The sequence below is a fragment of the Oncorhynchus nerka genome, linkage group LG24 (assembly GCF_034236695.1).
Source record: "Oncorhynchus nerka isolate Pitt River linkage group LG24, Oner_Uvic_2.0, whole genome shotgun sequence".
In the NCBI taxonomy this organism is placed as follows: Eukaryota; Metazoa; Chordata; class Actinopteri; order Salmoniformes; family Salmonidae; genus Oncorhynchus; species Oncorhynchus nerka.
In genome coordinates this window covers 86,525,112-86,550,585 of record NC_088419.1, presented here as the reverse complement: position 1 = coordinate 86,550,585, position 25,474 = coordinate 86,525,112, and the positions used below count along the sequence as shown (strand labels likewise).

At 45.9% G+C, this 25,474-nt stretch overlaps 1 long non-coding RNA gene across 1 annotated transcript in view; it reads right to left on the bottom strand.

The window, feature by feature from the left end:
* Nucleotides 1-25,474, bottom strand: part of LOC115108690 (uncharacterized) — a 74,601-nt gene that overhangs the window by 32,250 nt on the left and 16,877 nt on the right. Inside the window, exon 2 of the long non-coding RNA XR_003860380.2 lies at nt 22,274-22,935. This is a non-coding gene — a long non-coding RNA (uncharacterized LOC115108690). The remainder of the gene's footprint in view (nt 1-22,273; nt 22,936-25,474) is intronic.

The window sequence follows — 25,474 nt, the reverse complement described above, 5'->3', positions numbered from 1 at the left end:
TTAACCCTAACCTTAACCATTCTGAGTTAACCCTAACCATACTGAGTTAACCCTAACCCTAAGATTTCAAAGTTAACCATTCTGAGTTAACCCTAACCTTAACCTTAACCATTCTGAGTTAACCCTAACCTTAACCCTAACCCTAACCTTAACCATTCTGAGTTAACCCTAACCCTAACCATTCTGAGTTAACCCTAACCCCAACCTTAAGCCTAACCTAACCTTAACCATTCTGAGTTAACCCTAACCTTAACCATTCTGATTTAACCCTAACCCTAACCTTAACCATTCTGAGTTAACCCTAACCCCAACCTTAACCATTCTGGGTTAACCCTAAACTTAACCATTCTGAGTTAACCCTAACCTTAACCATTCTGAGTTAACCCTAACCCTAACCTTAACCCTAACCTTAACCATTCTGAGTTAACCCTAACCCTAACCATTCTGAGTTAACCCTAACCCTAACCTTAACCCTAACCCTAACCTTAACAATTCTGAGTTAACCCTAACCCTAACCCTAACCATTCTGAGTTAACCCTAACCCTAACCATTCTGAGTTAACCCTAACCCTAACAATTCTGAGTTAACCCTAACCTTAACCATTCTGAGTTAACCCTAACCTTAACCCTAACCCTAACCTTAACCATTCTGAGTTAACCCTAACCTTAACCATTCTGAGTTAACCCTAACCATACTGAGTTAACCCTAACCCTAAGATTTCAAAGTTAACCATTCTGAGTTAACCCTAACCTTAACCTTAACCATTCTGAGTTAACCCTAACCTTAACCCTAACCCTAACCTTAACCATTCTGAGTTAACCCTAACCCTAACCATTCTGAGTTAACCCTAACCCCAACCTTAAGCCTAACCCTAACCTTAACCATTCTGAGTTAACCCTAACCTTAACCATTCTGATTTAACCCTAACCCTAACCTTAACCATTCTGAGTTAACCCTAACCCCAACCTTAACCATTCTGGGTTAACCCTAAACTTAACCATTCTGAGTTAACCCTAACCTTAACCATTCTGAGTTAACCCTAACCCTAACCTTAACCCTAACCTTAACCATTCTGAGTTAACCCTAACCCTAACCATTCTGAGTTAACCCTAACCCTAACCTTAACCATTCTGAGTTAACCCTAACCCTAACCATTCTGAGTTAACCCTAACCCTAACAATTCTGAGTTAACCCTAACCTTAACCATTCTGAGTTAACCCTAACCTTAACCCTAACTCTAACCTTAACCATTCTGAGTTAACCCTAACCCTAACCATTCTGAGTTAACCCTAACCCTAACCCTAACCATTCTGAGTTAACCCTAACCCTAACCATTCTGAGTTAACCCTAACCCTAACCATTCTGAGTTAACCCTAACCCTAACAATTCAGAGTTAACCCTAACCTTAACCATTCTGAGTTAACCCTAACCTTAACCCTAACCCTAACCTTAACCATTCTGAGTTAACCCTAACCCTAACCTTAACCCTAACCCTAACCTTAACCATTCTGAGCTAACCCTAACCATTCTGAGTTAACCCTAACCTTAACCCTAACCCTAACCATTCTGAGTTAACCCTAACCCTAACCTTAACCATTCTGAGTTAACCCTAACCTTAACCCTAACCTTAACCCTAACCTTAAGATTTCAAAGTTAATGCCTAAACTTAACCCCTAAATACCTTGAAATGTGACGTTTGGGAAACATGGACAAACGTCTGTTTCTGAAGTGAGATAGTGAGAGCTTGTAGAGCTGCAGCAGCACAGTGGTGGGAAAGCCTCCACTAACATCACTCTGTATGAAGCTCGGTATAGGGAACGCATGGGACACAGCAGCCAAACTCATTTGAAGCAAGTTGATGGATTTTATGAACTAAGCTGTGAAATATGACTTTAATAATAGTTACAAATGGCACGTAGCACAGCAGTCTGGGCCTGGAGCAGGGAGGGACGTGTCATGGAGGGATTCGGAGGAATAGTATGGTGTGTGGAAATAAAAATGTCTGATTCATTCCTCCACCCAGTCCCACCAGCACCGCACCGCCACCTTGGCAAAGCCTGTTAATGAAATGTGAAAATATTTGTGGCGCGTCGACTATGGGCACGGCTAAACCCTGCTCCATAAACTCATGATTAAACTACTGTCCCCGCAGTGTGGGCCTAATTCTATAAAGATACTCTGCTTTGGTTTGGTGGTAGGCGGCCTCGCTGCGTTAGAGCCCAGAGACGAGCAGACAGACGGAGACACAGGGTGCCAATGACCAACCGTGTCTGTAGAAGAGATTTAACGGGTACCGCGGGCGACACAAGGCTTCTGCCCTGGCTTCGCCCCACTTTTGCTTCACAAGACCTGCGGTTAGATTTTAAAAGACCCCAAATAAGAAACTGAAGTTAAAAGTAGAGGCTGTGATATTTGTGTTTTTATTGACACTATATTTAGAAAGTGTGAGAGACCAATAATATTGTCATTCAAAATTGCACTGACATTTATCCACGACATTACAGTTAGGCACCGATGATGTGTTTTATGTTTCAGTAATTTAAAAAAATAGATTAATTTGATTTTTTAATACATTTGGAAAACCCACAAATATTAAAATATTACCTCAAAATATAAATTTTCTTCAGAAAAATCAGTCTCACTGTGGCATATACTCTTGTGAATTTTGTCAAATGTCTTTCAATGATTCTTGTGAAGACAATAACAAAATTGTACTGTATAAAGTATGTATAAACACACAGTGCAGTATCTGTCTGTGCATGAGATGCAGCATCTAAACTGCACGCATTTTCAATGAGAAACTAGAATTTAAGGACTCCACCACTGGCATTCAGTGCCTGGGAAAGAGTTAAGGGATGTTGTTCATTGTCACATGACATTACGAATACAGACAGAACCTGATACTCCCCACCCCCGCTTTTCTCCCCAAAACTCCCCCCATCCCGCCAGCTAGAACCCCCAACCCTACACATCTTGTCTGCAGATGTGGCGAAACCACAAACACTTCAAAGTGCCTCCCCTCAGACCAGCACCCTACCCTGACGCCAACTGTAAATGTCCTGGACACGGCGCACGGAAAATATTAATCCCCCTCGACTCTCTCTGCTCGCAACGTCCAGACAGACATCTAAAAAACCCACAAACCCCCACAAAAACACTTAATGAGTCATCATCCTGCACCGTACAATTCAGGCAACCACAGCAACAAAGGAAGTAGTCATCTCTGTTGTTGTCCGCAGGATAGTTACCCTTTCCAGTCATCACATTATCAGACGCTTACCTGGCTGGCCTAATGGAGGGGAACCATGTTGAGCTACAGAAACCTGACGGCTGGTTGATATTACACCGATGACTGGCTGATATTACACCGACGACTGGATGATATTACACCGATGACTGGATGATATTACACCGATGACTGGCTGATATTACACCGATGACTGGATGATATTACACCGATGACTGGATGATATTACACCGATGACTGGATATTATTACACCGATGACTGGCTGATATTACACCGATGACTGGCTGATATTACACCGATGACTGGATGATATTACACTGATGACTGGCTGATATTACACCGATGACTGGCTGATATTACACCGATGACTGGATGATATTACACCGATGACTGGCTGATATTACACCGATGACTGGCTGATATTACACCGATGACTGGCTGATATTACACCGATTGGTTATGAGAGTGAATTAAAGAGAGATCTAGGGAGAGAGAATTAGAAGTGAACGAAAATGGGGGAATCAGAGTCAGAGACAGGGAAAAGGAGAGAAAGAAAGATGGAGAAGGGAGAGAGAGAGATATAAAGAAACAGGACTTTCCAGATGGATGTGTTTGTGAATTGTTTTAGGAGAGAGGGTCTCAAGGCCTTTCCTCCAAAACCTCCCATGACTCTGTCAGATAATTGTATAATTGCTTGGGGCCCCTAAATAGCTCAATCACACAGAGCTATACTGTAGAGAGTGGTGGGCTGGAGCCCCATGCCTTACTACACTATGAGGTTGCCTCCCCCTGTTCCCCTCTCCCTGTCCCCCTGAGCTCGCTGTGTTTCTCATGGAAGATGAAATACACTCTGTTCCTCCCAAGGGGTTCTGGGAAAGGGGAAATGTGGCAATGGTCTCCTCTGATTGGCCATTCTGGAGAACTTTGACCAGCTAAGCAAGGAAAATAATATCCCCTCTCTCTCACCGCCGGCCTAACCATCGCAACGGGAGGATGAGGTCGGGGAAGAGGAGAGATGGAGAGAGAAGAATGAGGCTCTCTCATTTAAAGACTGGTGCTATTGGACAGCTGAAATCTTTTGTTCTGGGAAAAGGGTTGCCAGACATTGTATCCCACTGTGAGTGTTTTTCATGGATGATCCTCAATGTTGAGGCTTTATATGACAGTTTGTTCCACCCCTGGGAAGCAGTGGTCGGGATAAGGTCCAAAACTATGATCCATTATTACTCTGTGTTCTTCACACACATACACGCATGCACACAGCACACAGTCACAAATTGATTGGCTGAACTCAGGGACTGAGTGAGAGAGGGACTATGGGCTAATGTGCGCATGCACGCGCGCGCGTGTGTGTGTGTGTGTGTGTGTGTGTGTGTGTGTGTGTGTGTGTGTGTGTGTGTGTGTGTGTGTGTGTGTGTGTGGCTGTGCATGTATGGGTGCTCATGTGCTTTGGAATAGTTGGAGGTGTGTGTGTGTTGTGTGGCAGTCCTCCAGGAGTTGGATGGATGAGGTGTGAGCCTGGCTTTATTCTCCTGGCTGTGACAGAGGAGCAGCCAAGGCTTAGGGCAGGGACCCACATGTTTCCCTCTCTCACCATCTCTCATGCTGACTGAGTGAGCGGAGGAGGCAAACAGTGACTTAACCTCATTAGCTACGAAAACTACTCTGTGGATTTGTTTTCAATTAGTCTAATTTAAGCCCCATCCAAATCTACACATCCCCATATTGGATAAGACGGGTCTGCTCTGCCTGAGTGTGATCGTAAATGTTTTGGAATAGAGACACAATTATAATCCTATGTCATATGCCATGTTTGCATGGTAGAGAGCTGCATTGAGGTATTTAATCTGTTTAATCTATTGCAGTATTTCAACTCTTTCCCATTGTCGTATAAACTCATAGAACAGTGTGCGGTTTGGTTGAAACCTACTGCTCCCACCAGGGAGACTCAATGTCTTATTCCCTTGTGAAAAAAACAGGATTCAAGTGCTTTGAATCTGAACCTAAGTGTATGCATGGGCAGTAGTTTCTAAACAAAGACCATGTCTAAACATTACTATGGTAGTTTCAACTGAATGCCAGTCAACTACAGTATGTCATTATGTCTGTATGTCTGTATATCATTATGTCACTATGTCACTATGTCTGTATGTCATTATGCTATATGTCTGCATGACATTATGTCTGTATGTGACTATGTCACCATGTCTGTATGTCTGTATATCATTATGTCACTATGTCACTATGTCACTATGTCTGTATGTCTGTATGTCATTATGATGCATGTCATTATGTCATTATGATGCATGTCATTATGTCTGTATGTCTGTATGTCATTATGATGCATGTCATTATGTCATTATGATGCATGTCATTATGTCTGTATGTCTGTATGTCATTATGTCACTATGTCTGCATGTCATTATGCTGTATGTCTGTATGTCATTATGTCACCATGTCTGTATGTCATTATGTCACCATGTCTGTATGTCTGCATGTCATTATGCTGTATGTCATTATGTCTGTATGTCTGTATGTCACTATGTCTGCATGTCATTATGCTGTATGTCTGTAAGTCATTATGTCACCATGTCTGTATGTCTGTATGTCTGCATGTCACCATGTCTGTATGTCTGCATGTCATTATGCTGTATGTCTGTATGTCTGTATGTCATTATGTCACTATGTCAGTATGTCTGTATGTCATTATGTCTGTATGTCATTATGTCTGTATGTCATTATGTCTGTATGTCATTATGTCACTATGTCTGTATGTATGCATGTCATTATGTCTGTTTGTCTGTATGTCATTATGTATGTTTGTCAGTATGTCTGTTTGTCTGTATGTCTGTATGTCTATGTCTGCATGTCACTATGTCTGTATGTCTGTATGTCATTATGCCTGTATGTCATTATGTCTGTATGTCATTATGTCTGTATGTCATTATGTCTGTATGTCAGTATGTCTGTATGTCAGTATGTCAGTATGTCTGTTTGTCAGTATGTCTGCATGTCATTATGTCTGTATGTCATTATGTCTGTTTGTCAGTATGTCATTATGTCATTATGTCATTATGTCATTATGTCTGTATGTCAGTATGTCATTATGTCTGTATGTATGTATGTCATTATGTCACTATGTCTGTATGTCATTATGTCTGTATGTCATTATGTCTGTATGTCTGTATGTCATTTTGTCTGTTTGTCAGTATGTCTGTTTGTCTGCATGTCATTATGTCTGTATGTCATTATGTCTGTTTGTCTGAATGTCGGCATATCAGTTTGTCTGTATGTCTGTATGTCTGTATGTATGTCTGCATGTCTGTTTGTCTGCATGTCTGTTTGTCTGCATGTCTGTTTGTATGTATGTATGCATGTCATTATGTCTGTATGTCTGTATGTCATTATTTCATTATGTCTGTTTGTCTGTATGTCAATATGTTTGTAAGTCTGTAAGTCTGTTTGTCTTTTTGTCAGTATGTCAGTATATCTGCATGTCATTATGTCTGTATGTCTGTATGTATGTCATTATGTCTGTTTGTCTGTTTGTCTGTTTGTCATTATGTCTGTATGTCATTATGTCTGTTTGTCATTATGTCTGTTTGTCATTATGTCTGCAAGTCTGCAAGTCTGTATGTCATTATTTCATTATGTCTGTAAGTCTGTAAGTCTGTTTATCATTATGTCTGTATGTCTGTCATTATGTCAGTATATCTGCATGTCATTATGTCTGTCATTATGTCTGTATGTCTGTTTATCATTATGTCAGTATGTCTGTATGTCATTATGTCTGTATGTCTGTTTGTCATTATGTCTGTTTGTCATTATGTCTGTTTGTCATTATGTCTGTGAGAGTTTGTGTGGATAATATGGCCTTGGACATTTCAAAGCCAGCTACAGATTCTCCAGTTGTGAGTGAATGTGGGAGCAGATGTTTTTGTTTTTCACTTGATATTTTCTCATAAGGCATTTCACACACTTGTTTCAATAAAGATGTGGTAAACTTCCAGTAATTTTTGTAATAGTTTTTTTTCTATAAGGGCTTAATACTTATCTGTCTGTTGTCACTAAACTAATATCTCATAATGATCAACATTGTTTGATTGCAGGGTTCATTCATGTTGTATAAAAGATGAGGGGTTATTGAAATACTAGCACGCCAAGCACAGTAACTGGTGAGCTACTTTAGCCTGATTGTTACGTCAATCATGAGAGCTGCTTTACGTGCTTGTAGTATGTGTACGTGTGTAGTATGTTTCTGTCTGTGTACGTGTGTAGTATGTTTCTGTCTGTGTACGTGTGTAGTATGTTTCTGTCTGTGTACGTGTGTAGTATGTTTCTGTCTGTGTACGTGTGTAGTATGTTTCTGTTTGTGTACGTGTGTAGTATGTCTGTGTACGTGTGTAGTATGTCTGTGTACGTGTGTAGTATGTCTGTGTACGTGTGTAGTATGTCTGTGTACGTGTGTAGTATGTTTCTGTCTGTGTACGTGTGTAGTATGTTTCTGTCTGTGTACGTGTGTAGTATGTTTCTGTCTGTGTACGTGTGTAGTATGTTTCTGTCTGTGTACGTGTGTACTATGTTTCTGTCTGTGTACGTGTGTAGTATGTTTCTGTCTGTGTACGTGTGTAGTATGTTTCTGTCTGTGTACGTGTGTACTATGTTTCTGTCTGTGTACGTGTGTACTATGTTTCTGTCTGTGTACGTGTGTAGTATGTTTCTGTTTGTGTACGTGTGTAGTATGTCTGTGTACGTGTGTAGTATGTCTGTGTACGTGTGTAGTATGTCTGTGTACGTGTGTAGTATGTTTCTGTCTGTGTACGTGTGTAGTATGTTTCTGTCTGTGTACGTGTGTAGTATGTTTCTGTCTATGTATGTGTGTAGTATGTGTCTGTCTGTGTACATGTATAGTATTGTGTCTGTCTGTGTATGTGTGACAGAGAAAGTGTGTGTTATGTGTCGCATGTGGTAGGCTGAGTCACTAAGCATTGACAAAAACTTGTTCCTGAGTCTATCAAATAGATAACACACACACACACACACACACACACACACACACACACACACACACACACACCCTTAAAGTATCAATTATGTCCATTAATTATCAAGGACATGACTTTGATTTAATAACTATGAATTGAAGCTTGTTCTACTCCTAAAATTCAATGAAAATGAAGACAGATGCTTTTAATTCTCTGCCCCTACACGTCAACAGAAATAAAGCAAAAACACATTCCTTTTGGCTGTGTTGGCTGTTTGTGACTCTGTGTTGGTTTTATTACTGTGTGTGTGTGTGTGTATGTGCATCTATGGTTGTGTGTGTGTGTGTGTGTGTGTGTGTGTGTGTGTGTGTGTGTGTGTGTGTGTGTGTGTGTGTGTGTGTGTGTGTGCGCATCTATGGGTGTGTGTGTGTGCGTACTATAACCTGTACTCAAATGTCCAACACCCTAAACAAGAGGAGAGTGGGTGTCTGGGTCAAACCCAGAGGCTCCTTGCCAACGCAGTAAGGTGAGTAATGAGCTCTGTCAGACACTGGCGGTTGACTGACGTTTTCCACTGGAACCTCCCTTAGCGCTGAAGGCTACATGCTAACGACAGCAACATGCTAATGATGGCATGTCTGACACAGCCCTAACGAGGCAGCTGATGAGATGATTGGCCCATTGGCCACCCACTGGTACCCCTACAGGAAGAGCTGGTCTGACCACTGAGGCGGGATACTGTAACTGTACTGTTGGATAGAGACACAGACACATACAGTATCTATATACACTGAGTGTACAAAACATTTTAAAGGACAACTTTCTAATATGGAGTTGTACCAGAATCACACAGTTTTCCTAATGTCATCAATAGAATAATAATCAGTGTCCTCGGTCCTTCAGTAGATCTGGTGTTATTCACTCTCAACAGATATGAGAACAATCCATAGCATTCAGTATCACGTCTAGTGACCAACAACCTGCACCCCAAGTCTAGTGACCAACAACCTGCACCCCAAGTCTAGTGACCAACAACCTGCACCCCAAGTCTAGTGACCAACAACCTGCACCCCAAGTCTAGTGACCATCAACCTGCACCCCAAGTCTAGTGACCATCAACCTGCACCCCAAGTCTAGTGACCATCAACCTGCACCCCAAGTCTAGTGACCAACAACCTGCACCCCAAGTCTAGTGACCAACAACCTGCACCCCAAGTCTAGTGACCAACAAACCTGCACCCCAAGTCTAGTGATGATCAACCTGCACCCCAAGTCTAGTGATGATCAACCTGCACCCCAAGTCTAGTGACCAACAACCTGCACCCCAAGTCTAGTGATGATCAACCTGCACCCCAAGTCTAGTGATGATCAACCTGCAACCCAAGTCTAGTGATGATCAACCAAGCACCCCAAGTCTAGTGATCATCAACCTACACCCCAAGTCCAGTGATCATCAACCTGCACCCCAAGTCTAGTGATGCTCAACCTGCACCCGCAGTCTAGTGACCAACAACCTGCACCCCAAGTCTAGTGACCAACAACCTGCACACCAAGTCTAGTGGTGATAAACCTGCACCAAGTCTAGTGATGATCAACCTGCACCCGAAGTCTAGTGATGATCAACTTGCACCCGAAGTCTAGTGACCAACAACCTGCACCCCAAGTCTAGTGACCAACAACCTGCACCCCAAGTCTAGTGACCAACAACCTGCACCCCAAGTCTAGTGATGATCAACCTGCACCCCTAGTCTAGTGACCAACAACCTGCACCCCAAGTCTAGTGACCAACAACCTGCACCCCAAGTCTAGTGATGATCAACCTGCACCCCAAGTCTAGTGATGATCAACCTGCACCCCAAGTCTAGTGACCAACAACCTGCACCCCAAGTCTAGTGATGAAAAACCTGCACCCCAAGTCTAGTGATCATCAACCTGCACCCCAAGTCTAGTGACCAACAACCTGCAGTGACCAACAACCTGCACCCCAAGTCTAGTGACCAACAACCTGCACCCCAAGTCTAGTGACCAACAACCTGCACCCCAAGTCTAGTGATGATCAACCTGCACCCCAGTCTAGTGACCAACAACCTGCACCCCAAGTCTAGTGACCAACAACCTGCACCCCAAGTCTAGTGATGATCAACCTGCACCCCAAGTCTAGTGACCATCAACCTGAAAAACCTGCCCCCAAGTCTAGTGATCATCAACCACCCCAAGTCTAACCTGCACCCCAAGTCTAGTGACCAACAACCTGCACAACCTGCACCCCAAGTCTAGTGATGATCAACCTGCACCCCAAGTCTAGTGATGATCAACCTGCACCCCAAGTCTAGTGATGATCAACCTGCACCCTAAGTCTAATGTCTAGTGTGATGATCAACCTGCACCCCAAGTCTAGTGACCCCAAGTCTAGATGAAACCTGCACCCCAAGTCTAGTGATGATCAACCTGCACCCCAAGTCCAACCTGCACCCCAAGTGACCAACTAGTGATGATCAACCTGCAAGTCTAGTGATCATTAACCTGCACTCCAGGTCTAGTGACCATCAAGTCTAGTGATGATCAACCTGCACCCCAATGATCCAAGTGATGATCAACCTGCACCCCAAGTCTAGTGATGACAACTAGTGATGATCAACCTGCACCCCAAGTCTAGATCAACCTGCACCCAAGTCTAGTGATGATCAACCTGCACCCCAAGTGATCTATCAAACCTGCACCCCAAGTCTGCACCCCAAGTCTAGTGATGATCAACCTGCACCCCAAGTCTAGTGACACCCCAAGTCTAGTGACCAACAACCTGCACCCCAAGTCTAGTGATCATCAACCTGCACCCCAAGTCAACCAACCTGCAACAACTGCACCCCAAGTCTAGTGACCAACAACCTGCACCACCAAGTCTAGTGATGATCAACCTGCACCCCAAGTCTAGTGACCAACAACCTGTGATGACAACTTGCCCAAGTCTAGTGACCAACAACCTGCACCCCAAGTCTAGTCAACAGTGATGACCAACAACCTGCACCCATGTATAGTGATGATCAACCTGTCTAGTGACCATCAACCTGCACCCCAAGTCTAGTGACAACCTGCACCCCAAGTCTAGTGATGATCAACCTGACAACCTGCACCCCAAGTCTAGTGATGATCAACCTGCACCCCAAGTCTAGTGATGACAACCTGCAAAGTCTAGTGACCAACAAGGTCTAGTGACCAGCAACCTGCACCCCAAGTCTAGTGATGATCAACCTGCACCCCAGGTCTAGTGACCATCAACCTGCACCCCAAGTCTAGTGACCATCAACCTGCACCCCAAGTCTAGTGACCATCAACCTGCACCCCAAGTCTAGTGACCAACAACCCCAAGTCTAGTGACACCCTGCAAGTCTAGTGACCAACAACCTGCACCCCAAGTCAACCAACAACCTGCACCCCAAGTCTAGTGACCAACAAACCTGCACCCCAAGTCTAGTGATGATCAACACCCCAAGTCTAGTGATGATCAACCTGCACCCCAAGTCTAGTGACCAACAACCTGCACCCCAAGTCTAGTGATGATCAACCTGCACCCCAAGTCTAGTGATGATCAACCTGCAACCAAGTCTAGTGATGATCAACCAAGCACCCCAAGTCTAGTGATCAAACCTGTCCAGTGATCATCAACCTGCACCCCAAGTCTAGTGATGCTCAACCTGCACCCAGTCTAGTGACCAACAACCTGCACCCCAAGTCTAGTGACCAACAACCTGACACCAAGTCTAGTGGTGACCTGCACCAAGTCTAGTGATGATCAACCTGCAAGTCTAGTGATGATCAACTTGCACCCGTGTGACCAACAACCTGCACCCCAAGTCTAGTGACCAACAACCTGCACCCCAAGTCTAGTGACCAACAACCTGCACCCCAAGTCTAGTGATGATCAACCTGCACCCCTAGTCTATCAACAACCTGCACCCCAAGTCTAGTGACCAACAACCTGCACCCCAAGTCTAGTGATGATCAACCTGCACCCCAAGTCTAGTGATGATCAACCTGCACCCCAAGTCTAGTGACCAACAACCTGCACCCCAAGTCTAGTGATGAAAAACCTGCACCCCAAGTCTAGTGATCATCAACCTGCACCCCAAGTCTAGTGACCAACAACCTGCACCCCAAGTCTAGTGACCAACAACCTGCACCCCAAGTCTAGTGACCAACAACCTGCACCCCAAGTCTAGTGACCAACAACCTGCACCCCAAGTCTAGTGATGATCAACCTGCACCCCTAGTCTAGTGACCAACAACCTGCACCCCAAGTCTAGTGACCAACAACCTGCACCCCAAGTCTAGTGATGATCAACCTGCACCCCAAGTCTAGTGACCAACAACCTGCACCCCAAGTCTAGTGATGAAAAACCTGCACCCCAAGTCTAGTGATCATCAACCTGCACCCCAAGTCTAGTGACCAACAACCTGCACCCCAAGTCTAGTGACCAACAACCTGCACCCCAAGTCTAGTGATGATCAACCTGCACCCCAAGTCTAGTGATGATCAACCTGCACCCCAAGTCTAGTGATGATCAACCTGCACCCTAAGTCTAGTGATGATCAACCTGCACCACAAGCCTAGTGATGATCAACCTGCACCCCAAGTCTAGTGATGATCAACCTGCACCCCAAGTCTAGCGATGATCAACCTGCACCCCAAGTCTAGCGATCATCAACCTGCACCCCAAGTCTAGCGATCATCAACCTGCACCCCAAGTCTAGTGACCAACAACCTGCACCCCAAGTCTAGTGATGATCAACCTGCACCCCAAGTCTAGTGATCATTAACCTGCACTCCAGGTCTAGTGACCATCAACTTGCACCCCAAGTCTAGTGATGATCAACCTGCACCCCAAGTCTAGTGATGATCAACCTGCACCCCAAGTCTAGTGATGATCAACCTGCACCCCAAGTCTAGTGATGATCAACCTGCACCCCAAGTCTAGTGATGATCAACCTGCACCCCAAGTCTAGTGATGATCAACCTGCACCCCCAGTCTAGTGATGATCAACCTGCACCCCAAGTCTAGTGATGATCAACCTGCACCCCAAGTCTAGTGATGATCAACCTGCATCCCAAGTCTAGTGATGATCAACCTGCATCCCAAGTCTAGTGATGATCAACCTGCACCCCAAGTCTAGTGATGATCAACCTGCACCCCAAGTCTAGTGATCATCAACCTGCACCCCAAGTCTAGTGATGATCAACCTGCACCCCAAGTCTAGCGATCATCAACCTGCACCCCAAGTCTAGCGATCATCAACCTGCACCCCATCAACCTGCACCCCAAGTCTAGCGATCATCAACCTGCACCCCAAGTCTAGTGACCAACAACCTGCACCCCAAGTCTAGTGATGATCAACCTGCACCCCAAGTCTAGTGATCATTAACCTGCACCCCAAGTCTAGTGATCATCAACCTGCACCCCAAGTCTAGTGACCAACAACCTGCACACCAAGTCTAGTGGTGATAAACCTGCACCAAGTCTAGTGATGATCAACCTGCACCCGAAGTCTAGTGATGATCAACTTGCACCCGAAGTCTAGTGACCAACAACCTGCACCCCAAGTCTAGTGACCAACAACCTGCACCCCAAGTCTAGTGACCAACAACCTGCACACCATGTATAGTGATGATCAACCTGCACCCCAAGTCTAGTGACCATCAACCTGCACCCCAGGTCTAGTGAACATCAACCTGCACCCCAAGTCTAGTGATGATCAACCTGCACCCCAAGTCTAGTGATGATCAACCTGCACCCCAAGTCTAGTGATGATCAACCTGCACCCCAGGTCTAGTGATGATCAACCTGCACCCCAAGTCTAGTGATGATCAACCTGCACCCCAAGTCTAGTGAACATCAACCTGCACCCCAGGTCTAGTGACCAGCAACCTGCACCCCAAGTCTAGTGATGATCAACCTGCACCCCAGGTCTAGTGACCATCAACCTGCACCCCAAGTCTAGTGATGATCAACCTGCACCCCAAGTCTAGTGACCAACAACCTGCACCCCAAGTCTAGTGACCAACAACCTGCACCCCAAGTCTAGTGACCAACAACCTGCACACCAAGTCTAGTGATGATCAACCTGCACCCCAAATCTAGTGATCATCAACCTACACCCCAAGTCTAGTGATCATCAACCTGCACCCCAAGTCTAGTGATCATCAACCTGCACCCCAAGTCTAGTGACCAACAACCTGCACCCCAAGTCTAGTGACCAACAACCTGCACCCCAAGTCTAGTGACCAACAACCTGCACCCCAAGTCTAGTGATGATCAACCTGCACCCCAAGTCTAGTGATGATCAACCTGCACCCCAAGTCCAGTGATCATTAACCTGCACCCCAAGTCTAGTGATCATCAACCTGCACCCCAGGTCTAGTGACCAACAACCTGCACCCCAGGTCTAGTGACCATCAACCTGCACCCCAAGTCTAGTGATGATCAACCTGCACCCCAAGTCTAGTGACCAACAACCTGCACCCCAAGTCTAGTGACCAACAACCTGCACACCAAGTCTAGTGGTGATAAACCTGCACCAAGTCTAGTGATGATCAACCTGCACCCCAAGTCTAGTGATGATCAACCTGCACCCCAAGTCTAGTGACCAACAACCTGCACCCTAAGTCTATTGACCAACAACCTGCAACCCAAGTCTAGTGACCAACAACCTGCACCCCAAGTCTAGTGACCAACAACCTGCAACCCAAGTCTAGTGACCAACAACCTGCAACCCAAGTCTAGTGATGATCAACCTGCACCCCAAGTCTAGTGACCAACAACCTGCACCCCAAGTCTAGTGACCAACAACCTGCACCCCAAGTCTAGTGACCAACAACCTGCACCCCAAGTCTAGTGACCAACAACCTGCACCCCAAGTCTAGTGACCAACAACCTGCACCCCAAGTCTAGTGACCAACAACCTGCACCCCAAGTCTAATGACCAACAACCTGCACCCCAAGTCTAGTGACCAACAACCTGCACCCCAAGTCTAGTGACCAACAACCTGCACCCCAAGTCTAGTGGTGATAAACCTGCACCAAGTCTAGTGATGATCAACCTGCACCCCAAGTCTAGTGATGATCAACCTGCACCCCAAGTCTAGTGATCATCAACCTGCACCCCAAGTCTAGTGATGATCAACCTGCACACCACGTCTAATGACCAACAACCTGCACCCCAAGTCTAGTGACCAACAGCCTGCACACCAAGTCTAGTGACCAACAGCCTGCAACCCACCCAAGTCTAGTGACCAACAACCTGCACCCCAAGTCTAGTGACCAACAACCTGCACCCCAAGTCTAGTGACCAACAACCTGCACCCCAAGTCTAGTGACCAACAACCTGCACACAAAAGAGGGTCACAAATAGAACACTGGAAAGCATGTGTATTACAGAAAGGGAAAATACACTGAGTATATTCACCCTCTGAATGGCACACATACACAATCCATGTCTCAATTGTCTCAAGGCTTAAAAATATTCTTTAACCTGTCCCATCTACACTGTGTGAAGTGAATTTCACAGGTGACATCAATAAGGGATCATAGCTTTCACCTGGATTTACCTGGTCAGTCTATGACATGGAAAGAGCAGGTGTTCATAATGTTTTGTACACTCAGTGTACGTCTCTGGTTAGGATCACAGATATAAATTCTAACCAGAGCAATTTCCATGTAGAATCCTTTGGTGGCTAGACTACTAGATAACTGAAACCTTCATCAATCAATCAATCAATCAAATGTATTCATACAACCATTTTTACATCAGCTGATGTCACAAAGTGTTGTTCAGAAACCAGCCTAAAACCCCAAACAGCAAGCAATGCAGACGTAGAAGCACGGTGGCAAGGAAACTCCCTAGAAAGGCAGGAACCTAGGAAGAGACCTAGAGAGGAACCAGGCTATGAGGGGTGGCCAGTCCTCTTCTGGCTGTTTCTGGTGGAGATTATAACAGTACATGGCCAAGATGTTCAAACGTTCATAGATCCCTCAAATAATTTCTATCCCAAAGTCATGAATCCAAACAGCAGACGCCTGTGTGTATGTTTGAGAAATTAGCTAGTGCCGTTACCCAAAGACTCTTTTTTTCCATTTAGAGTGATTGCATCCCTCATTGAGGAGACTTAAAGTAGAGAAAAACACAAACAGAAACAGTATTAAAACACACACGTTTTACAGGACACACCCTTCATGTTACTGACACATTAAGGAAACCTTGCAGGCGCTCATAAAATAAAATGTCTTTCTCTCTCTTACTCATAAAATAAAACAACATTTACTCCTTCCACCAAAACACATAGGCAGCACTTTCCCCTGTGTGTTTTTCTGGGAAGTGTAATTAGATTCATAAAATAGTACTGTGTAGTAAATCACAGCCACTGTGTGTGTGTGTGTGTGTGTGTGTGTGTGTGTGTGTGTGTGTGTGTGTGTGTGTGTGTGTGTGTGTGTGTGTGTGTGTGTGTGTGTGTTTGTATAATGGGCGTTGTTGTTCATGCCTGTGTTTGTGTGTATGTGTTTACGGTAATTGCCTGTATGTATGTGTATGTGGCTAAGGCGTGGTATATAAAGGAATGGTAACAAAGGCATTAAATAAATGTTCCCCTAATCCACCAGGCATGGCTCCCACAGTATTACCTCTAGGGGTTGACTGGCTGGACTGTGGTGGTGGTGATGTGGTAGGCTGGATTGTGCCAGTTTCTGTTGTAATAAAGACATTAAAAAAACTCCCAATTAAACTATTTTTGGGCAATGGGGTTGGCGTGTTGGGGTGCTGGGGGTTTAGAGGGGGCATAGACATAAAGAGAGTAAGAGAGAGAAAGAGGCCTGCTCACCGCTACTCCCAGGCAGCCAGTGTTCCTGTGCCAGGGCACCTCTGTGTCGCTGATGGATACAGTAATGTAATTACGAACACATGCTTATTAATGGGCTTACCAGAGACCTGTGGGATGGATGGAAGAGAAAGGGGGGGATGATGAGAGAGAAAGAGAGAGGGTTGAAGAGAGTGATAAAGAAAATACAAAAAAGTGAGAGAGGAAGGGAAGGAGTCAGTTGAGGTGTCCTCCCTGGTTGGTGTTGTGAGAGAGAGGAAGGGAAGGAGTCAGTTGAGGTGTCCTCCCTGGTTGGTGTTGTGAGAGAGAGGAAGGGAAGGAGTCAGTTGAGGTGTCCTCCCTGGTTGGTGTTGTGAGAGAGAGGGAAGGAGTCAGTTGAGGTGTCCCTCCTGGTTGGTGTTGTGAGAGAGAGAGGAAGGGAAGGAGTCAGTTGAGGTGTCCTCCTGGTTGGTGTTGTGAGAGAGAGGAAGGGAAGGAGTCAGTTGAGGTGCCCTCCTGGTTGGTGTTGTGAGAGAGAGGAAGGGAAGGAGTCAGTTGAGGTGTCCTCCTGGTTGGTGTTGTGAGAGAGAGGAAGGGAAGGAGTCAGTTGAGGTGTCCTCCTGGTTGGTGTTGTGAGTGAGAGAGAGGAAGGGAAGGAGTCAGTTGAGGTGTCCTCCTGGTTGGTGTTGTGAGAGAGAGGAAGGGAAGGAGTCAGTTGAGGTGTCCTCCCTGGTTGGTGTTGTGAGAGAGAGGAAGGGAAGGAGTCAGTTGAGGTGTCCTCCTGGTTGGTGTTGTGAGAGAGAGGAAGGGAAGGAGTCAGTTGAGGTGTCCTCCTGGTTGGTGTTGTGAGAGAGAGGAAGGGAAGGAGTCAGTTGAGGTGTCCTCCTGGTTGGTGTTGTGAGAGAGAGGAAGGGAAGGAGTCAGTTGAGGTGCCCTCCTGGTTGGTGTTGTGAGAGAGAGGAAGGGAAGGAGTCAGTTGAGGTGTCCTCCCTGGTTGGTGTTGTGAGAGAGAGGAAGGGAAGGAGTCAGTTGAGGTGTCCTCCTGGTTGGTGTTGTGAGAGAGAGGAAGGGAAGGAGTCAGTTGAGGTGCCCTCCTGGTTGGTGTTGTGAGAGAGAGGAAGGGAAGGAGTCAGTTGAGGTGTCCTCCTGGTTGGTGTTGTGAGAGAGAGGAAGGGAAGGAGTCAGTTGAGGTGTCCTCCCTGGTTGGTGTTGTGAGAGAGAGGAAGGGAAGGAGTCAGTTGAGGTGCCCTCCCTGGTTGGTGTTGTGAGAGAGAGGAAGGGAAGGAGTCAGTTGAGGTGTCCTCCCTGGTTGGTGTTGTGAGAGAGAGGAAGGGAAGGAGTCAGTTGAGGTGCCCTCCCTGGTTGGTGTTGTGAGAGAGAGGAAGGGAAGGAGTCAGTTGAGGTGTCCTCCTGGTTGGTGTTGTGAGAGAGAGGAAGGGAAGGAGTCAGTTGAGGTGCCTCCTGGTTGGTGTTGTGAGAGAGAGGAAGGGAAGGAGTCAGTTGAGGTGTCCTCCCTGGTTGGTGTTGTGAGAGAGAGGAAGGGAAGGAGTCAGTTGAGGTGTCCTCCTGGTTGGTGTTGTGAGAGAGAGGAAGGGAAGGAGTCAGTTGAGGTGTCCTCCCTGGTTGGTGTTGTGAGAGAGAGGAAGGGAAGGAGTCAGTTGAGGTGTCCTCCCTGGTTGGTGTTGTGAGAGAGAGGAAGGGAAGGAGTCAGTTGAGGTGCCCTCCCTGGTTGGTGTTGTGAGAGAGAGGAAGGGAAGGAGTCAGTTGAGGTGTCCTCCCTGGTTGGTGTTGTGAGAGAGAGGAAGGGAAGGAGTCAGTTGAGGTGTCCTCCCTGGTTGGTGTTGTGAGAGAGAGGAAGGGAAGGAGTCAGTTGAGGTGTCCTCCCTGGTTGGTGTTGTGAGAGAGAGTAAGGGAAGGAGTCAGTTGAGGTGTCCTCCCTGGTTGGTGTTGTGAGAGAGAGGAAGGGAAGGAGTCCGTTGAGGTGCACTCCCTGGTTGGTGTTGTGAGAGAGAGGAAGGGAAGGAGTCAGTTGAGGTGTCCTCCCTGGTTGGTGTTGTGAGAGAGAGGAAGGGAAGGAGTCAGTTGAGGTGTCCTCCCTGGTTGGTGTTGTGAGAGAGAGGAAGGGAAGGAAGGAGTCAGTTGAGGTGTCCTCCCTGGTTGGTGTTGTGAGAGAGAGGAAGGGAAGGAGTCAGTTGAGGTGTCCTCCCTGGTTGGTGTTGTGAGAGAGAGTAAGGGAAGGAGTCAGTTGAGGTGCCCTCCCTGGTTGGTGTTGTGAGAGAGAGGAAGGGAAGGAGTCAGTTGAGGTGTCCTCCCTGGTTGGTGTTGTGAGAGAGAGGAAGGGAAGGAGTCAGTTGAGGTGCCCTCCCTGGTTGGTGTTGTGAGAGAGAGTAAGGGAAGGAGTCAGTTGAGGTGCCCTCCCTGGTTGGTGTTGTGAGAGAGAGTAAGGGAAGGATTCCGTTGAGGTGTCCTCCCTGGTTGGTGTTGTGAGAGAGAGGAAGGGAAGGAGTCAGTTGAGGTGCCCTCCCTGGTTGGTGTTGTGAGAGAGAGGAAGGGAAGGAGTCAGTTGAGGTGCCCTCCCTGGTTGGTGTTGTGAGAGAGAGTAAGGGAAGGAGTCAGTTGAGGTGTCCTCCCTGGTTGGTGTTGTGAGAGAGAGTAAGGGAAGGAGTCAGTTGAGGTGCCCTCCCTGGTTGGTGTTGTGAGAGAGAGTGTTGGTGTTGGTCTGCACCCACAACTCCTTAACACCCAGAGAGATCATGGAACAATGGGTATCATCTGACTGATGAGGGTTGATGGGAAAGAGGGGTGGGTAGAACCATGCCAGCTTCTCCATGGCAATGGCTCTGTTTACATTTAGTGGGACATATAATGTGACACTCTCTCTTGATGTGGTGCAATGGTAATTATGTCAGCCGGAGTCTGACAGAGTCAGTAGTGGAGACGCTGCTTGAGAAAGCATCGACACCAACAGACCAGGGCTGATGAGAGGGCTTGGCCACTGTTTCAAAATGTGTCGGCGAATACGTTTAGACGGCGGGCGTTAACAAAAACTCCTGCGGTGGCGACAGCACATACATTAACGAGGTTGTAACTCAAATTAGATAAACAAATGGCTAAAATCTAATTACAGAGCGACTCCTCCTCATCTTCTTACACTAGGTTTTGTATTGCAGGAGGCCATGGTTAAGTATAGGACCATTTAACCTCCACAGTTTATATCCATGCAGACACACAGAGAAACCAGATCACAACCATGCAGATAAAGAGGTCTATTTTTGGTCGTAAAAACCAGACTGAATAGAATGACGTCATGCTTTTGTTGCAATCAGTTTCAGCTGATTTTGTGTCAGGGTTATGATCACGGGTCTATTTCACACAGTGAGTCAGCCTTAAATGTGTCCAATCATTCCTTGTGCTTAGCAATCCTGTCACATAAACCAATCACAGTGGAGCTAGACTATTGGGATCTACAATGATAATGTGAAACTAATCTACGCAATAAGGCACACATGTAAAGCTAATGATCAAAGAGCAGTCTGTGTGTGTTACTGGGTTCTCATGATTGAGACCACCACGTTGTCTGGGTCTCAGTATCAGCTGTGGTGATGTGGCTTGATGAAGGATTTGGGGCGTCTGTCACCAAGAGCTTAATGAATCCTGATGTTCATAATCGGCCCCTACAAAACATGGAGTTTGGTTTTTAGTGGAATACCTCAGTGCTCGAGGACTGGATCTAATTAAGATTGTATTTCTCTCTCTCTCTCTGTGTGCGTGTGTGCGTGTGTGTACAGTATATGCGTTTGTAATTTACTGGTTATATCCTCCCCAAAGTTATAGTTGCCTGGTCTTATAATTTTCCATCTTTTTAGTCATTCATTGAAGAAATTCCAGAATGCAACTTTTCCTGATTAGTTTAGAAGCCAGATAACAACTGTATCCAATCACAACAGATGTCTTGAGACCAAACAACATCACTGCCTGCCTTCCTACTTTTATACACGATTGTTTACAGGAATGTTTTCTATTAATCCATTTGGAATCACCCAAAGTGTACGACCTCTCATTTCAACCCACATTTGCCTTGTTTTAAAACCTCAGACTGTCTCCAAGAAGGATTTTAAATAATGAAATACATTTTATGTAATTGTTTATTTAGAACATAAAAAGCCCTACCAGTCAAAAAGCTGTAAATTAGGGAGAGATTATAACAGGGATTTAGTTGGAATAATGACTCATTTTGTTCTTCATATCCACAGAACACCAGCCATTGCCCTTTCTAATTCAATTAACCCTGTAGTGTCTGACGTTAGGCGTTTTTAGCCCATAAATGTATATTCTCTGCTCTCAGCAGGGTCTCCTTATCCCCGAGGCTGCCAATAACCCAAATCCATGACTCCTGTTCATTCTGTTCCCCTCGTTTAGAATCTAATTAAATCGGGTAATAAGGGTGGGAAGAATGGGTTGGAGTAAAGGCCTTCTAGGAGGCTATGTTCTGTATAACTCCAGTGGAGAGATGGATGGGGTACCGCTGTACGTGGAGACTACTGCCAAATCATGGACTACTAATGGGCATGCATTCTCTCTCTCTCTCTCTCTCTCTCTCCTGATTACGACCAGATGTGAGCTCCACTCTGGGACAAGGCTGAGATGAGAGACAGCGAAGCCGCCAGACCCACAGTTAAATATATTAAACCAGTAATGAATAAAACAATAGCAATGTGCAATGGTTAAAAATAAGTTGATTAAGAATTTGCCATGAAGGAGGCAACTGGTGCATTTGTATTTGAGAAGTGTTGTGTGAGGGTTTATTCCTCTGTCCATGTGCTTCTCTGATTCCAATCTAGGTTCTGTAGGAAACTTGATGAAGCCTGTGGCAGCCCATTTAACCAGTTGTCATCACCACGACAGTTGGCTGTATGGGAGCCCCATACTATGAGAGTCATCTGTAACTCTTGTCAAGTCCAGTACTGGGTCAAAACTATTCAACCACCCCATATCAACAACATGTCTCGCCAACTCCATGTCTCCTCCATAATCAACTTATTGTCTACACATCTCCACATCTCCTTCCATCTCTCTCTCTCTCTCCCCCTCTCTCTTTCTGTGTGTGTGTGTATCAGTCCCATACCACTGTTTATTGTTTACCAATATCATCTCAACACAAACTGACAGGCTGGATTCCCTCCATCTCTACCTCTAACCTGATTCTCTGCTCAGCTCTGGGGCTGGGGCCTGGAGGTTTGGCTCCCTGACCAGGCATTTCAGCTGGCTGGACGTCTGGGGCTGGGGCCTAGATGTTTGGCTCCCTGACCAGGCCTTGCAGGTGGCTGGACGTCTGGGCCTGGAGGTTTGGCTCCCTGACCAGGCCTTGCAGCTTGCTGGACGTCTGGGGCTGGGGCCTGGAGGTTTGGCTCCCTGACCAGGCCTTGCAGCTTGCTGGACGTCTGGGGCTGGGACCTGGGGGTATGGCTCCCTGACCAGGCCTTGCAGCTGGCTGGATGTCTGAGCCTAGAGGTTTGGCTCCCTGACCAGGCCTTGCAGCTTGCTGGACGTCTGGGGCTGGGACCTGGGGGTATGGCTTCCTGACCAGGCCTTGCAGCTGGCTGGATGTCTGAGCCTAGAGGTTTGGCTCCCTGACCAGGCCTTGCAGCTTGCTGGACGTCTGGGGCTGGGGCCTGGGGGTTTGGCTCCCTGACCAGGCCTTGCAGCTGGCTGGACGTCTGGGGCTGGATGTTTGGCTCCCTGACCAGGCCTTGTAGCTGGCTGGAGGTCTGGGGCTGAAGGCTGGGACCCAGAGCCTGCTTGGACCAGGGTGTGGTCGAAGCAGCTCACTGGTGTGTACAAAGGCCCGCACAGAGGATAGCTGCCAGGGAAAACAGAAGAGGTGGCAGGTGAGACAGATAGACAGGGCTCCATTGTTTCACTGTGTTTCTATTTTCTACAGGTGTGAGTTCTCTGAGCTCGGAGCACAGAGCTCTGTTCAGATGTGTGAGACTCGTTGGCCCTCGTTTAGCAGGGCACGGAATGTGAGCCACTTTGGGGAAAATAATGAGGGCAATGGGACTCTGGCAATGACTCCCTGGGACAGCAAAACCCACATAGCTGAACGTTGCAGTTTATTGAATATTACTCTATCTGAAAGCACCACCTCACCCTACAGTGCAGACCCACCTAATGAGGGAGAAGGAAGGGATGGAGAGAATGGAGAAAGGGAGACAGGCAGAAGTTGCTAAGAACTAGGGAGAGAAGAATAAGAAAGAAGTGTGTAGAGCTTTCCATTTTTTCTTCCAAAGAGGCGATAGAAATAATGTGTCTGTGTGAAGTGTGGAGATACAGAGAGAGAAGGGAAGAAAGAGAGAGAAGAGAGCGAAGGGAAGAGAGAGAGCGAAGGGAAGAGAGAGAGCGAAGGGAAGAAAGAGAGAGAAGAGAGAGAGCGAAGGGAAGAGAGAGAGTGACAGAGAGGATGAGAGAGATCAAGACAAACTGTATGCATGATGTCAACTGGGGTTAGCGCTCCAAACTCACTGCAGATGGCAGGACGAGAGGTCAGGAATGGACATTAAAGAACAAATTAGGAACAGGAGCAGGGAAGGCTGTTCTGGAGTTGGATAGGGAAGGGGGACAGAGGGGTCAAAACAGTCTCAGACATATGGGCTTTTTAAACAGCAATTAGATGCATCCCGGCTTCAACGTCCGTGCTGCGAGGATGGTTTGACCCCTAATCATCCCCAATTTCTCCTGAGCCCTCTGACTCTCCGAGATGTGTCGACTCAGATTGGCTGTTTATTTTTCAGGCCGTTTCCTGTTTGACTAAAAGCAAAGCTGTGTGTCTTTATGGATGGCAGTGAGGACAAGGGCAACACATGCACTTGTTGCATGGCTATGCATTCAAACATCCTCAACCTTGTTAGTCAAACTCTAGTTTCATTTCATTAAACCTGATTGGTTGCGATGATAATGCACGCTCCCATTTGACATACAAATTAATTGTCAAACTTTTCAACACTATAACAGAACACTGACTATAACATGTGGCTCAGTTGGTAGCACATGACACTTGCAACGCCAGGGCTGTGGGTTCAATTCCCATGGGAGACCAGTACTAAAATGTACGCATTCAATTCAATTTACACTATTGCCATGACATAACAATGTACATATTGCTAAAGCGTACTTTGGAAATTAGGTGATAGATATACAATATTAACATAAGTAAATTATAATAATCAATATTGTCAATGGGACAATCAGTAACAAGTCACTACTGTAAATGGCTCTGGATAAGAGCATCTGTTATAAACATTGTTTTTTATAAATGTTTATTTCTCAGCAACGCCTCTTCAACCTCAGGAGGCTGAAGACATTCGGCTTGTCACCAAAAGCACTCACAAACTTTTACAGATACACAATCGAGAGCATCCTGTCGGGCTGTATCACCGCCTGGTACGGCAACTGCTCCGCCCATAACCGTAAGGCTCTCCAGAGGGTAGTGATGCACAGCGCATCACCACCCGATGTCACAGGAAGACAAAAGATCATCAAGGACCAACCACCCGAACCACTGCCCTCCAGGACACCTTCACCACCCGATGTCACAGGAAGACCATAAAGATCATCAAGGACAACAACCACCAGAGCCACTGCCTGTTCACCCCGCTATCATCCAGAAGGTGAGGTCAGTACAGGTGTAAAGCTGGGACCGAGAGACTGAAAAACAACTTCTATCTCAAGGCCATCAGACTGTTAAACAGCCACCACTAACATTGAGTGGCTGCTGCCAACATACTGACTCAACTCCAGCCACATTAAATAATGGAAAAATTGATGTAAAAATGTATCACTAGCCACTTTAAACAATGCCACTTAATATGTTTACATACCCTACATTACTCATCTCATATGTATATACTGTACTCTATACCATCTACTGCATCTTGCCTATGCCGTTCTGTACCATCACTCATTCATATATCTTTATGTACATATTCTTTATCCCTTTACACTTGTGTGTATAAGGTAGTTGTTGTGGAATTGTTAGGTTAAATTACTCGTTGGATATTACTGCATTGTCGGAACTAGAAGCACAAGCATTTCGCTACAATTGCATTAACATCTGCTAACCATGTGTATGTGACAAATACAATTTGATTTGATTTCTCATAATTATTTTGTGTGGGTCTATCATGTTCTTCATACCAAACTCAATGTTTATTTTATTCCCACATTCTTCTTCCTCTGACTAAGCTGTCTCATATTTTATGAGAGTGATAATAATAATCTATCAGAGAAAATGTTTTATTTCTCTAATTTGATCTGCAGCAAAACATTTGGTTCAATCTGACTTCTGGCATACTGTAGAAGTGTTTGGTTCAATCTGACCTCTGGCATACTGTAGAGGTGTT